This window comes from Oreochromis aureus, linkage group 3 (assembly GCF_013358895.1).
Source record: "Oreochromis aureus strain Israel breed Guangdong linkage group 3, ZZ_aureus, whole genome shotgun sequence".
NCBI lineage: Eukaryota > Metazoa > Chordata > Actinopteri > Cichliformes > Cichlidae > Oreochromis > Oreochromis aureus.
This window is the reverse complement of record NC_052944.1, coordinates 4940207-4953543: the sequence shown is the minus strand read 5'-3', so window position 1 is coordinate 4953543 and position 13337 is coordinate 4940207. Positions and strand designations below refer to the sequence as shown.

The following is a 13337-nucleotide window of genomic DNA, read 5'->3' as shown; positions in this document are numbered from 1 at the left end:
GTTCAGAGTCAGGAACCTCAGAAACGGATCAGGCTGGAGTTTAATTCTGTTTTCATCTTTAGAAACATCTGGAAATAGTTATAAAAATGCTGCGTAATAAAGAAAAATAGTGTAGATTAGTTTGAGTTGTGTTTAGCTGAGCTGTGTCATTTTGTGGAGGAGCAGCAAGACTTTCAGTGTGACTCTCAGGAGAAAGCCTCACACATGTCTGTTGTCTTAATAGTGGAATTATCTGGAAAATGAACCAGTTCTTATAAGCTGCTTTTCAATATGAGCAGTCAAAGCATTTATACAGCGTGCTTCATTCACACAAGCACTTCTTTTTCTAACAATGACACTATGATGGATGCATCGGAGAGCAAGTCGGGGCTCCATATCTTGACCAAGGATACCGTGGCGTGCAGACTGGAGCAGCCAGGGATCAAACCTCCAACCTTCCAGTTAGTAATTCTACCTGCTGAGCTACAGTCTGTACTTCCTGAACATCACACCCTCCTTTTGTTTCTTTATTTCCAGTAGCAACCAGGACCATAATGAACCCTGACTCCACAAGACACTCAGGATCCACCTGCCCAGTAAGTCACCCGCTAACTGTAACTATCAGAGCCCTGACCTTCTGCAGAGACGAGTCACACTGAACACAGCAAGTGTCCCTGCTCTCAGATACAAAATCTGCCTTTAAAAGTTAAGAGTAATGAAATCAGCAGTTCTGATTCTATAATTTGTAGTCTCACACACTTGTGCACTTTTGTTGTTTTGGTTCACATCGGTTGATATTCTGCTGTAAACAACTAATGAGAACATTTTATAAAAGCTTTGAGTGTCCATCAGGATCCTGTAGAAACAGCTTCCATGTCAAAGATCAATATTCTGAATTCTGTTTTGAAAGAAAAAGATTTCTAGAAAATTCTCTAAAGAATTCAACATCTGTTATGTTTTCTACTATTTTTTTAAAAAGTCCCTCTAGCACAGATTTTTTAGCCAAACGTCTTTCTGTGTCTTCCATACAAACTTTAAACATGCAAACACTCAACACAGCAACACTGAAAGCATTTGAGAGTAACTTTCATTCAAATTAAACTTTATACACAATTACAATAATGGAAAAAATGACTAAATATTAAAACACTACAACCACTGAAGAAACAAATAAAACCAATCACAATCAACATCAAAATATGATCATAGAAAAATAGAAGAGACATATCATACAATTCATATATGTTCATGTGATCTCTACGTTCAAAAAACCCAATAACCTTCAATCCTTCATTTAAATTACATTTAAATCTCAGCTGGCAGCTGTTGGCAGGGGGTCACACAAACACACCTCCAAACACAAATATATACACACACACACACATTCAAGCACATGCATACACACACACATACACACACGTGCTTACACGTGCACACACAGTGCCTTATCTTTTGTAACCATAGGGGGGTTTTACAATGGGAGGTGCTTGTGTGTACTGTAACTGTTTTCAATAAAAGGCAGCAAGGAAGGCTGTTTATTTGATGCTGGCTAGCAGACAGGTGAGGAGCGTTCAGTTCCAAGAGCCTGGTTCCAGCCAGCCTCCCTTGCTACAAGTAAAAACCGGTTAACACTGGAAGTCCCAGAGAGCAGCCATTTGGCTTTTCTACCTTTAAAACCCGCCTTCAGCCAAATGGCTGCTAGGCTTTTAGCTAATATCCTTAATCACCTGTGAACAGCTGCTTTTGTTATGTAAATAAGGTGGGGCCATGCTGAACCACTTGGAGTGGTTAGTTTCCTGAGCCACAAGGAAACTTGTGTTTCAGTTTGCCATATTAGGGAGAAATCAACACACATGGGTGTATTTCCTTTGTTGCTGAGATTTATTGATAAAACAGTACAAAAAACAATAAAAAAACAACCATTTGTACACATATTTACAAATAATAATAAAAAGTGAGTGAGTACATTTCAACATTTTCAGCAATCACTCACAATCCTGGCACTGCCATGGTATCTGTAGTCTGCATTTACCACATGTGTATCTGTAGCAGTGAACACATCGCACAGTGGCATGATTGTTCTTGCATTTGTGTTTGACCTGACACGTGGCTCTTTTTCCAGGGCTAGGTGTGGAGGGTTGTGTCCGAAGCAACTGTTCTTTTCTTGCCTTCTTCCCAGCCATAGTTAGCCAACTCTCTTGCAAGCTCCACCAGGAAGTCCACCCGTCTTTCCTGCGTCCCGGTGCATGCTTGATACAGCACGTGTGCATTCAGTGCTGCCATGTCAATCATGTTATAGAACACGGCAACTGGCCAGCGCCGTGTTCCTCTGTGGACAGTGTACTCCCACACCATCTGGTCCATCACATCCACGCCACACTTTGTGGTGTTGTAAAGGGTGACAGTGTTGGGCTTCCTTTTGGTGGTGTTATCAGTCTGAACCACGCTGTGCATGCTGCTAAGAATATAGACTGTCTTCTTCCGTTTGGCCGCATACGCCGTCAGCGTGGCAGCAGAGGTTGAAAACACCTAAGAAATAAGATAAATTGTTATTTCCATAGCACTTTTACACACAATGAAACACATAAACATAGAACCACAAAAGACCTGCAGCCTACCTGAGTGGTGAATTCATTGCGATCTGTGTGTCTCGCGGATTGAGGAATTTCCCGGCGAATCTTGTTGACTGTGCCGAGGATGGTGGTTTTCCGTCTAAGAAGTTTTTGTGCAAGTGAAAGCGATGTGATGCGATCTTCATATAAGATCAACAAACTAAGGAACAGATATGTATTGCATTGTTATCAATTCATGGAGGAACTTTGTGTTGGAGCACATATATAATGGACTAAAATACTCAATAGAAGGCTTCTGTGTGTGTCTGTGTGTTATGACTCAGGAGTTATACCTTAAATAGGGTATTGACCTCGGAGCTGTCAGCCTCCAGCACGCACAGTTTCCCTCTCAGTTTCCCTCTGTGTTCATCTGTTCAGTTTTCAGCTTTTCCTTCCTGTTCACACATACATCAACAAAACAAGTTATCAGGGTTTTTTTTAAATAAAACTTTACCCTGTCTTTCACCCATCTGGAGAATTCTGCAAAACTATTAGTTGGAGCAGCTCTCAACAGGATCAGGAGATGCTGATGAGAAAAGCGAGCTGGAGCACTCGTCAAACTCCTTCCGATCGGACATGGGCCAGTCCATGCTTCTTTCAATTCACCCAGCGAATTTTCAGCCCTGTGCCTCAATGAAATCTGGCCGGGTGAACATGTCCCCAACAGCTCACTGTATCTACCAGGCTTTCAACTGCAGTACAGAGCTTTCTCTGCACAATCATTTCCATATAAACTGTTTCCATATAGGCTTCAACCTACAAATAGGTTTCCGGCCAAATTCCAAAACTGAACCCAAGGAGATCTCATAAAGTGGGTGCTCTTGGTTAGCTTTCATCTGGTATGGCTAAAACCTCTATTAGTGTCTATTATAATAGAAGATCAATAGAAGATCAACTCACATGGGTTCAAATAGAAACTGCCATTGAGTTCACTGTAAAATAAAACCATCCAATGATGAGCTAATGATGAACCTGAGTGTCTCTCTCACAGTTTAATAAGTGACTGAAGAGGAACTTGTGGGTTCAAGGTATAAACCACTTTAAAATCTTTCATGATTTTCTACTGAGGTCACTTCAGTTTTACAGGTTAAATTATTTCCTGTAATACTCAGGGATCAAAGTACCAATAAAAGCAATATGATTTGTTAGGGTGATTTGTCTTCCTCCTAAAATGTTTTATGTGCATTAAAAAAAAAACACTGACTCCTAACTCATCTAAAATAGACTTCATGAGACCATAGCGTGTACTGACCTGATAACCCTTGCAATCCCAGCATCTGACAATGGTTCAAAGAACTTCTATAAACATCACTATTTTTGGTGTGCAACTTTCTCCAGACTGAATGCAAAACAATTGTAGCTCAGTGTTCAAACATTCGGAAGAAGGAGTTGATCTCACAGCTAGAGATTGACAAGGTACATAATAGGATCACGGGGAAACTTGAAACCTGGACCCTCTGTAGCCGCTTACCAAGATCAGAACACCATGGCAGCAGTGATCAGTGAGATGACTACAAGATGAACAGCCACAAGGAGCAGTACCCACCATGGAGAACGAGACTAGAAGCCAAGATCAAGGTAGCACAACTAATGGAGTTGCAGAAAGGTGCCTAAGAAGCACAGAAAGCTGTCTGTACCTGAGGCCTTGAAGACACCCAAGCAAAGACTACCAGCCTTGGACAGCTGCTTGAAGAGGTATACGCAGAGAAGTAGAAGGCAGGAGAATAAACCATCTATTCTGCAGAGAACCATCCAAGGTGTACTCTCAGTAGGGAACAATATGAGAACAGCACCACCAAGGCTGGAGACGGAGCAGCACTGGAAAAGCATATGGGAGAAGGATGCAAACCATAATAAGTGGCTAGTGGATCTAAGAGCAGACCACAGCAACCTCCCTGAACAGGATCCAGTAACCATCGTAGTGGCAGATATCCAGCTGGTAGTCAATGAGAGACACCCAGAATGGCTAACCAAAGGTCCAAGATTCCTGATCCCCAAGGAACCCCAGAAATAACCGGTCCCATCCAACTACCGGCCAATAACCTGCCTCAGTACCACGTGGAAGTTCCTGTCAGGCAGGTTGAGAAAAACAGGCACATGGCCCAATACATAAGCGGGGAAGAGAAACAAATTGGCAGGAATAGCAGAGAACCGAAACACCAGCTACTGATAGACAGATCAAGACTGTAAGACCAGACTGACCAACCTGTGCACTGCCTGGATTGATTACAAGAAGGCTCATGACTCAATGCCCCACTCCTGGATCCTGGAATGCCTAGAATTGTCCAAGAACAACAGGACCTTAAAAGCCTTCATCAGGAAGTCGATGGGGATGGACATTAGAGGCCAACTTCAAGCCCATAGCACAAGTGCAGGATCTATCAAGGAGATGCCCTGTCCCCACTACTGTTCTGGATAGGCCTGAACCCCCTCAGTGAGATCATTGAAAAGAGTGGCTATGGTTACCGACTATGGAATGGAACAATCCTGTACATGGACATCAAGCTAAATGCCAAGAGTGAACGAGACATCGATCACACAAGTACCTCAGGAAGATGGCCATGGACAGCCGCGTGCTCAGTGAATGCCTCAAGCAACAGAAACCCAATAAAGAGCAGCAAAAGGAGGTACCATCGTGGAAGGACAGGCCCCTGCACGGTATGTAGCACCGGCAGATAAAGGAAGTGGCTGACATTCAGAAATCCTACCAGTGGCTGGACTGAAAGACAGCACAGAGGCACTAATCATGGCAGCACAGGAACAAGCTCTGAGCACAAGATCCATAGAGGCTGGGGTCTATCACACCAGGCCAGACCTAGAGTTGGATGTCTCGAGACCGGTCTTGGTCTCGAGACCGGTCTCGAGACCACTTTTACGTGGTCTTGGTCTCGTCTTGGTCTCGACGGACTTTTGTCTTGGTCTCGGTCTGATCTCGCTGTTTCGGTCTTCCGTTCTCAAATCGACATAGTGTTCGGGAGATTTGGAGTCAACCATCAGCGGAGCGGGGGGGGTGGCTTACTGGGCTTAAGCCCAGGTCATTTTTTCAGAAGCATGGGGCACCGTCGTAAATTCCCCCTAATTTTGGTATGATCCGAGCTCAGGCACTAGGCGACTGAGCACAGCACGCATGTGAGCGAGGGGGGAGAAGCTGCTGCCTGCCAGTTTGCTGCAGACAGAGGACAGCTTAAGTTTGACCAGGTACCAAAGCAAATCATTCGTACTGAACTAATAATGTAAATATGACGGTGTATCACAAAAGATTGATATCAAACTGATCAGTTGGTTATGCTACTTACTCTTCGAGTGAATCAACAAATGGATAAATAAAAAGCCGAACAACAATGCTGATTTTTTAGAGAGTCTTAGCTTACATTTCATGTTTTCAGTTGTTACCCTCCACGGCTAAACAAACTCTCTAAATCGGTTTCAATTGTGTACTGATGAACACAACAATGGACATAAGGAGCTTCTTTCAAAGAAAAAACTCAGGTAGATGTTATTTTATATATTATGCTTTGTATTTTGTTCAGTATATCTATGCAAAACAAGAGGAATTTCAATACACAGCAGTATATTCACAGATGAAACCAGATATTTACATACACTTTAGGTAGAAAACATAAAAACTATTTTTTACTGTTAAACATCAATTTAGAGTAAACTTTTGTTTTAGATAAATAAATGTTGAAATATCTTTTGAATTAGTTAAATGTCAGAATAAAAAGAGGGAGCTGTCTATTTTAATCACTTTCATCAAATTTAGGAGTACATATACACTAAGTTTATTGTTAATTAATAAGAAAACTCCAGACGATTCCATTCTGAGCTTAAGAAGCTTCTGATTGGTTCGTAGAGTCCATGTGAGTAAATTGGTGGCACACCTGTGGATGCATATAAGGCAAAACACAGAGCCTGTTTCTGTGACATGTGAAAATCAAGAGATGTCAACCTCCATAAGCTCCATAAGTGTGGCTCAATTTTGAATACAATTTGGTGCCATTTGCAATTAAGAAATACAGACAGTTTCTCTCTTTACTCTTAAAGTTAACTTATATTTATCAATCTAAAAAAATAAACATTTAGTCTGATTTGATGTTACAATTAAAAAAGTGTTTGTGTTTTTATCTGAAGAGTATGTAAATATCTGGTTTCAACTGTATATTTGATGATGTTGGTGTTTGGCTTGATTGTCAGCACAAAGAGGGAGAGAGAGGGGGAGAGAGAGAGAGAGAGAGGAACAGAGAGGGAGAGAGAGGAGCAGAGAGGGAGAGAGAGGAGAAGAGAGGGAGAGAGAGGAACAGAGAGGGAGAGAGAGGGGGAGAGAGAGGGAGAGAGAGGGAGAGAGAGGAGAATGAGGACAGAACAGAGATGGAACAAGAGCAGGTGAGACACACATGTTAGTCAAATGGTTGTTTGCCAAAACTCCTGAGAACATGTATCTAGTACCTGTTTCTTTTTAGATACCATTTGTTACTTTTCAAATTCTATATTTATGAAGTTATGCAGGCTTGTTTGCACAACAAGGCTAAATAATTATATAAACTTTTCAGAATCTAAATAGTGTACTTTGGTAGAATTAAAAAATAAGTGTAGTGCAGGTCTATGATGATTTTCAGTGCTACTATCATCTAGTTCTGATTCTGGTTCTGTCTTGGTTACTGTTGTAGTCCTGTTTCAATTCCGGATCAGTTCTGGGTCTGGTTGAATTGGGGTTCAGTGCTCGTGTCTTGATACAGGCCCGACTTTGTTCTGCCTTGCTGCTTAATTAAAAACTAGTTTAAGGTGTCCTGCATACGTGATATTTATTTTTTTTCCTATATGAAGTCATTCTTTTTTGAACAAAACTCAAAACAGAGCCTAATAATCTTTCAGTCATTTCTACCCTCACTTAATTTCCTTTCGCTGCTCAGCTCTCACACAGTGGCTCAGCTATGCTCCAATCCCTCCCAATTGTGGCCAGTCACATGCGAGGATATAGGATAATATCATTATGTGAAAAACAGAGAGGGTGAGAGACGCGACAGTCAAGTGGAGCATCCGTCTGTCCTCTCAGTAAGTGAGTGAGACAGTAGACAGTGGTGAGGAGGGCTGTGCGAAAGCAAAAACACATAAATATGCCTGACACCCGTAAACGAAGCAGCATCTGGCTGCAGTTTAAAGACTTTTTTTGTCTCGGTCTTGGTTTTGGTCTTGGTCTTGGTCTCGTCTCGACTCGGTCTCGGTCTTGGTCTTGTCTTGGTCTCGATACCCTCTGGTCTTGGTCTTGTCTTGGTCTCGGATTAGGCGGTCTTGACTACAAGTCTAGCCAGACCCCAGGTGCAGGCTGTGTAAAGATGCTCTGAGATAATACATCACATAACAGCAGGGTGCAAGACGCACAGAAACAGAAACATCTGTGCCGAATATGGCCTGGGTGTCTCAAGGTCAAATTGGGAGACGCCGCGTAGAGTGGTCGAGAATGGCCGAACTAAGATCCTGTGGGACTTCCAGATACAGATGGGCAAAATGGTGGCTAACCAACTGGACATAATAGTGGTAGACAAACAGAAGAGGACAGCTGTAGTGATAGATGCAGTGACACCAAATGACAAAAAAATCAGAAAGAAGGAACACAAGAAGCTGGAGAAGTACCAAGGGCTCGAGAAGATGTGGAGGGTGAAGGTAAACATGGACCCAGTGGTAATCAGAGCACTAGGTGTAGTGACCCCCAAGCTAGGCGAGTGGCTCAAGCTGATCCCAGGAACAACATCGGAGATATCTGTCCAGAAGAGTGCAGTCCTAGGAAGAGCTAAGAAACTGCGCTGGACCCTCAAACTCTCAGGGCTCTGGTAGAGGACCAGCGCTTGAAGGATAAAATGCCGCCTGCAGGGGTGAGCAGGGAATTTTGTTTATAGCCAGCCACTGTTTACCTATTAGCAATGTGACTGTGCACCAAGGTTTTACCAGGACCTTTACCAAGGCTGTCTAGCCTCTAGTACCTGTTAATGGCTATTTTGTCATGACCATATGAGCTACACCTGACCCAGACTGGCATTCTCAGCTGCAAATCTCAGAGTTTGCTGAATGATACAATAGACAGGTGAGCCTTACTCCCAAGTGGAATTCATACAGGAGGGGAAAACGTCACTGACAATGCAGTGATGATGTGATATTAAAAAATAGCCATTAACATGCGAGTTATTCTAGTATTTCTATAAGAAGATAGAATAACTACTAACCAGTATAAGAACAGTAAACTATTCTGATTCAGCTCTACTTTGATCACATCATAGATAAGCAACTTCATCACTGATACAGCATTTTCATATTCACTAACACTCACGTTTACTTGTAGTGTTAACCAATCATCTGTCAAGAAAGTACTTACTGTAACTTGACTTGCATCATAACACTGAAAATTTTGGGAAAAAAACGTGTGATAGTCTCTAGTAACGCTCTTGAAATGTGGAATTTCCGAGTATTTCAATGAATGTTCATAATTGGTGAGCAATCACCAATTTTATATATTATATACATAATTAGTTAAAGATGGTTTGACAGCATTAAATTGGAATTGATAATCTCATCTATTGGGACGTTTTCCTCATACGCTGACAGAGTTCCCTTCAGACTCACAGCATCTCCAGACAGACCATGCACTGCTAAAAACATAAAGAGACGAGTGCAGAATTTATGCTTGATGAAAATGTTATGTTTTTACATTTTACCATTATACAATCATTTGTTAATAATCTGTGAAAGTTAAAGCATAATTACAGATGTGCAAATGACATCTAAAATACAGAAGACCTTTACAGTTGGATTTGTTTACTTGGTCAGTCATGCAAAATTAATTTGTTAAACTTCATATTTAACTAACAATATTTAATGAACAATTGAAGTTGTTTGCTCAAAGTAATTAAATGTTTAGATATCAATTAATATTGTGAAATAGCTAACAACTGTTTATTTAATAAAATGCTTGAAGTTTGCATGATACGTCTCGTAATAACTGAATATAACTAAATACAATACTCAGTTACTAAATTACTCTACAAATATGCAGTGACTCTTTTCAATAATACATCTGAGAGTGGATTCATATTTTTATTAGTTGCTTTGGTTAAGACTTGTACACACAAAACGTTTCAAATGTGGTGTTTTGTTCTACATCCTAATAGTTCATTAGTAAACCTGCAAATGAAACATTAGTTGAATAATCAACTAGCCAACAGAACTTTAGCACCACTCTTTTAGCACTATTTTAAAGCATTTTGGTGGAAAATGTAATAACAGTGAAAATAATCACTGAATGCAGTTGGACACAAAATGTCTGTGTAGGTTCTCAGTCATCCAGGTTCTGGTTATCTAAGGAGGAAGGGAAAGCGACTGGACTTTGTTAAGTTTCCTGAAGAAATGGTGAAGATGTATTTAAATGGAACAACACTGTCATTCCTTATGTAGCAGGTAGAAACTCATCAAACCTCTGCTTATAATGACCCACAGCCTTTTTCACACCTTGGCTCATGTGAGGAGGCACATGACCAGTAGTGAGTCAACACCCTCTTCTGGGGCTCTACCATTTAGTTTTAGAAGTGAAGATGCTTCTGGGATGAGAGGTTGAACGCTTCATGTGACTGGACTTCTTTAGGAAACTTACACAAGTCCAGTCGCTTTGCTTTCCAAGCTCGTTGGATTGGACACAAAATCCTTAAAAATAAAAGTACCTAAACCAGCAGTAAAATCCTGGTTTTATATGTTAATGTGTGACTTATTGCAATTTCATGATCTCATGTACAATCAGCTACAGAAGGCAATTTTCTTCATTAGAACCCTACTTTTACTTCTGAATATACATTTTTTTTTATTGACAATGAGTATCTGAACTTAACTTTAACAAAGACCTTTTAACAGAATACGGTGTTAGACAGATATTTTTACTTAAGTCACACAGCTGGTTTATGCACAAGACGGTTTAAAACAGATAATTTGCTTATATAAACACAAAACACCAAAACAAAATAGTAAATATTGCTAAAGTTTCAGGCTTTCACACAATTACTGTGAAAAAACAATATAAAACGCATCTGCTAATTTGTAGTGAACAGCAGCATATGAAGGATCTCACTCATTACCCATTCCGCTCGACCGGTGTAGTATCTCCGTCATATGCCGGTACTGCTGGCCGTCAGTGGAAAGCTGTCTCCGGTACTTGTGGCTCCAAGAATCCCGCTCCGGCCGGGCTGACATTTCCAATGCAGCTGCGCAACGTCCTCTGCGACCAGTCAGCAGCACAGCATCACATGCCTGTGCACGATGCACCTGGTAAACTCCCAGTGAGGGACACGGGAGGTCTGGCTCGCTTTTCCTTTTCAAAGTAAAGGTCTTCAAAAGTTTGACTTAGTGAGCCTGTGAGTCAATACGAACGACTCCGCATTAACATACTACTACTAATAATAAATCCTTCTGATTTTACTGTAGAATTTTGTGCAAATGTTAGGCGTCTTTTGTGTTTGTCGTGTGTGTTATGGGTAATACAATAAACAGCATGTTGACCTTGATGTAAGCAAAGAGGGAGATCTTTGTTTCACTGTTTGCTTACTTCTCTTTTCTCATATTGTTATTATTTACATTTATACATATATCACATATACACATTTAAAATCTTTTTTAACTTAATGTCACATATAACCTAATTAACGGTATATTATATTATTACATTTTTCAATCAATATTAAGGTCAACATCTAACAAAGTATACTGATTATATCTAAGCAGCTTTTATTATGAAGTTAAATGTGGATCATTTCCTGTGTTGGTTCGGTGAACTTGACACTGACGTACATAGTAGTGAAACTATCGCTTTATTTCAGTTTTTCTTTTTATTATAAATGCTGCCACTTGTTTATCTGCACACCAATAACCAGAACAATTCAGTTACTTTTCTGTGATTGAACATGGAAAGTTTGTACAGTTTTCCTTCAAATTAAATAGCGTAAACTTCACGTTAATAATCACCCAGTGAGCAGCTGAGTCACATGATATTATTAAAATCACTCTTTGCTTTGTCCCTACCTCTACCCCAAAGGATATGCATTTTTTGCAGATGAACACATTTGTTCCAAACAGTTTCCATCAACGTTTTCTCTCTGTTTGCTTGCACGTGGGTTTGACTTAGTGTGAGTTTTTTTCCTCGTTAATATCCCAGGAAAAGACTCAGCACTTCCTTTCCTCCAGTCAGTTCCTCTGTCAGCTCAGAATTGCAGCCAACTAGCAGCAGTGTTGTAGAAACACAAGAACTGTCACAGTCATGAAATCCCGAGACATAAAGTGACACACATTCTGCAAGTCTTGCAAATGTACTGCCATATAATGCTTCAGTGCTTTTTATTGTACACACTAGTAGTCAGATAAAGTACTATGTCAGCAACATGCGACCCTTAAATTCTCTTTTATGGTAAACGGACTAGTTGTTACTCTACTCAAGCACTCAAAGCACCTTATGCAGCTAGTTTCATTCACACACAAGCAAACTGTCAAAGTGCTGTCCAACATTCACACTACAATGAATGGAACACATCTGCAGCAACCTGTGTTGAGTATCTTGCCTGGAACTGACCCACCAACCTTCCAATTAGCAGATCGGCTGCTCTGCCTCCTGAGCCACAGCTACCTCACAGACAGCTGGACAGATGTTGACTGGTATTTCTTTATAAAATGCCAGTTAAAACAAGGATGAGTTAAAAATGACAGCAAAATGATACATGAATAAAATTAAAGGTGACCACATAATACGCTTAGTTAAATATGAACTTTTCAGTAAATTGAAAGCACAGCTAAAGTGACCCAATAATGACAAATGAACAAAAATAACTTACAAAAGAGTTTTTTAAAGAATGACAGCAAAAAGACAGCCTGCTACCAATACACAAAGATGAACAAGAATTCACACAAATGATCACTTTTTAAAGACTCAGAATCAGAATACTTTATTAATCTCATAGGAAATGATTTTGTCACAGTTGCTCCAAGACAGCAAGAACAGTAACTAATCAAACTAAAATAAATACAATATATTACAAAGTTACAAAATATAACAAAATTGCTCTAATCAATACAGATAGCTCTAACCATTGTCCCAGTATATTATTCAAATTAAACACACATGAATGACACTGAGGTGCCCTTCTGTTGTTTATCATCTCTGTAGAGGATGTGCAGATAATCACAGTGTGCAGCTATTGCAGTTTGTACTTGTGCTTTGAATGGGGAAATTGTTCAGTGAGACAGCCACAGGCAGGAATGACTTCCTGTGTCATTTAGTGGTGCATTAAGGTAATCTCTGTCACAATCAGGTGTGTGGGAACAGACAGAGGACCGAAATGCAAGACTCGGCTGGCTGGCTTGGAACCGATGCGGTCTTTTATTACAGGAACCAAGTGAACTGAACATAAATGATTGAAATAAGCAGGAACGGAGACAAACTGAGCGCTTAAATGGGCAGGATAATGAGAGGATGGGAAACGGGTGGGAAAACAGCTGGAATAAATCTAAGTAATGAAACAGAGGAAGTTAAACTACAGATAATGCACACAGAACAAAAGTCAATCACAAAAAAGCAGGAAACAGACACGGGAAACTAAACAGTGACAAAAAGTCCAAAACCAAATCACTGGATCAACCACCCAGGTACCACGACAATCTCTGTCTCTCACTGAACCTGCTCCTGTGACTGGCCAGCATCTCATGGAGCGGGTGGAAGGTATT

At 40.6% G+C, this 13337-nt stretch overlaps 1 long non-coding RNA gene across 1 annotated transcript; it reads right to left on the bottom strand.

Annotated features, from left to right (window-relative positions):
- Window positions 1-2446: 2446 nt before the first annotated feature.
- On the bottom strand, window positions 2447-10874 carry LOC120438776. The gene is made up of 4 exons (XR_005612132.1): window positions 10706-10874; window positions 2885-2986; window positions 2598-2751; window positions 2447-2508 (listed from the first exon to the last, which is right to left on the bottom strand). It is a non-coding gene; the product is annotated as an uncharacterized LOC120438776 (long non-coding RNA).
- Window positions 10875-13337: the final 2463 nt, after the last annotated feature.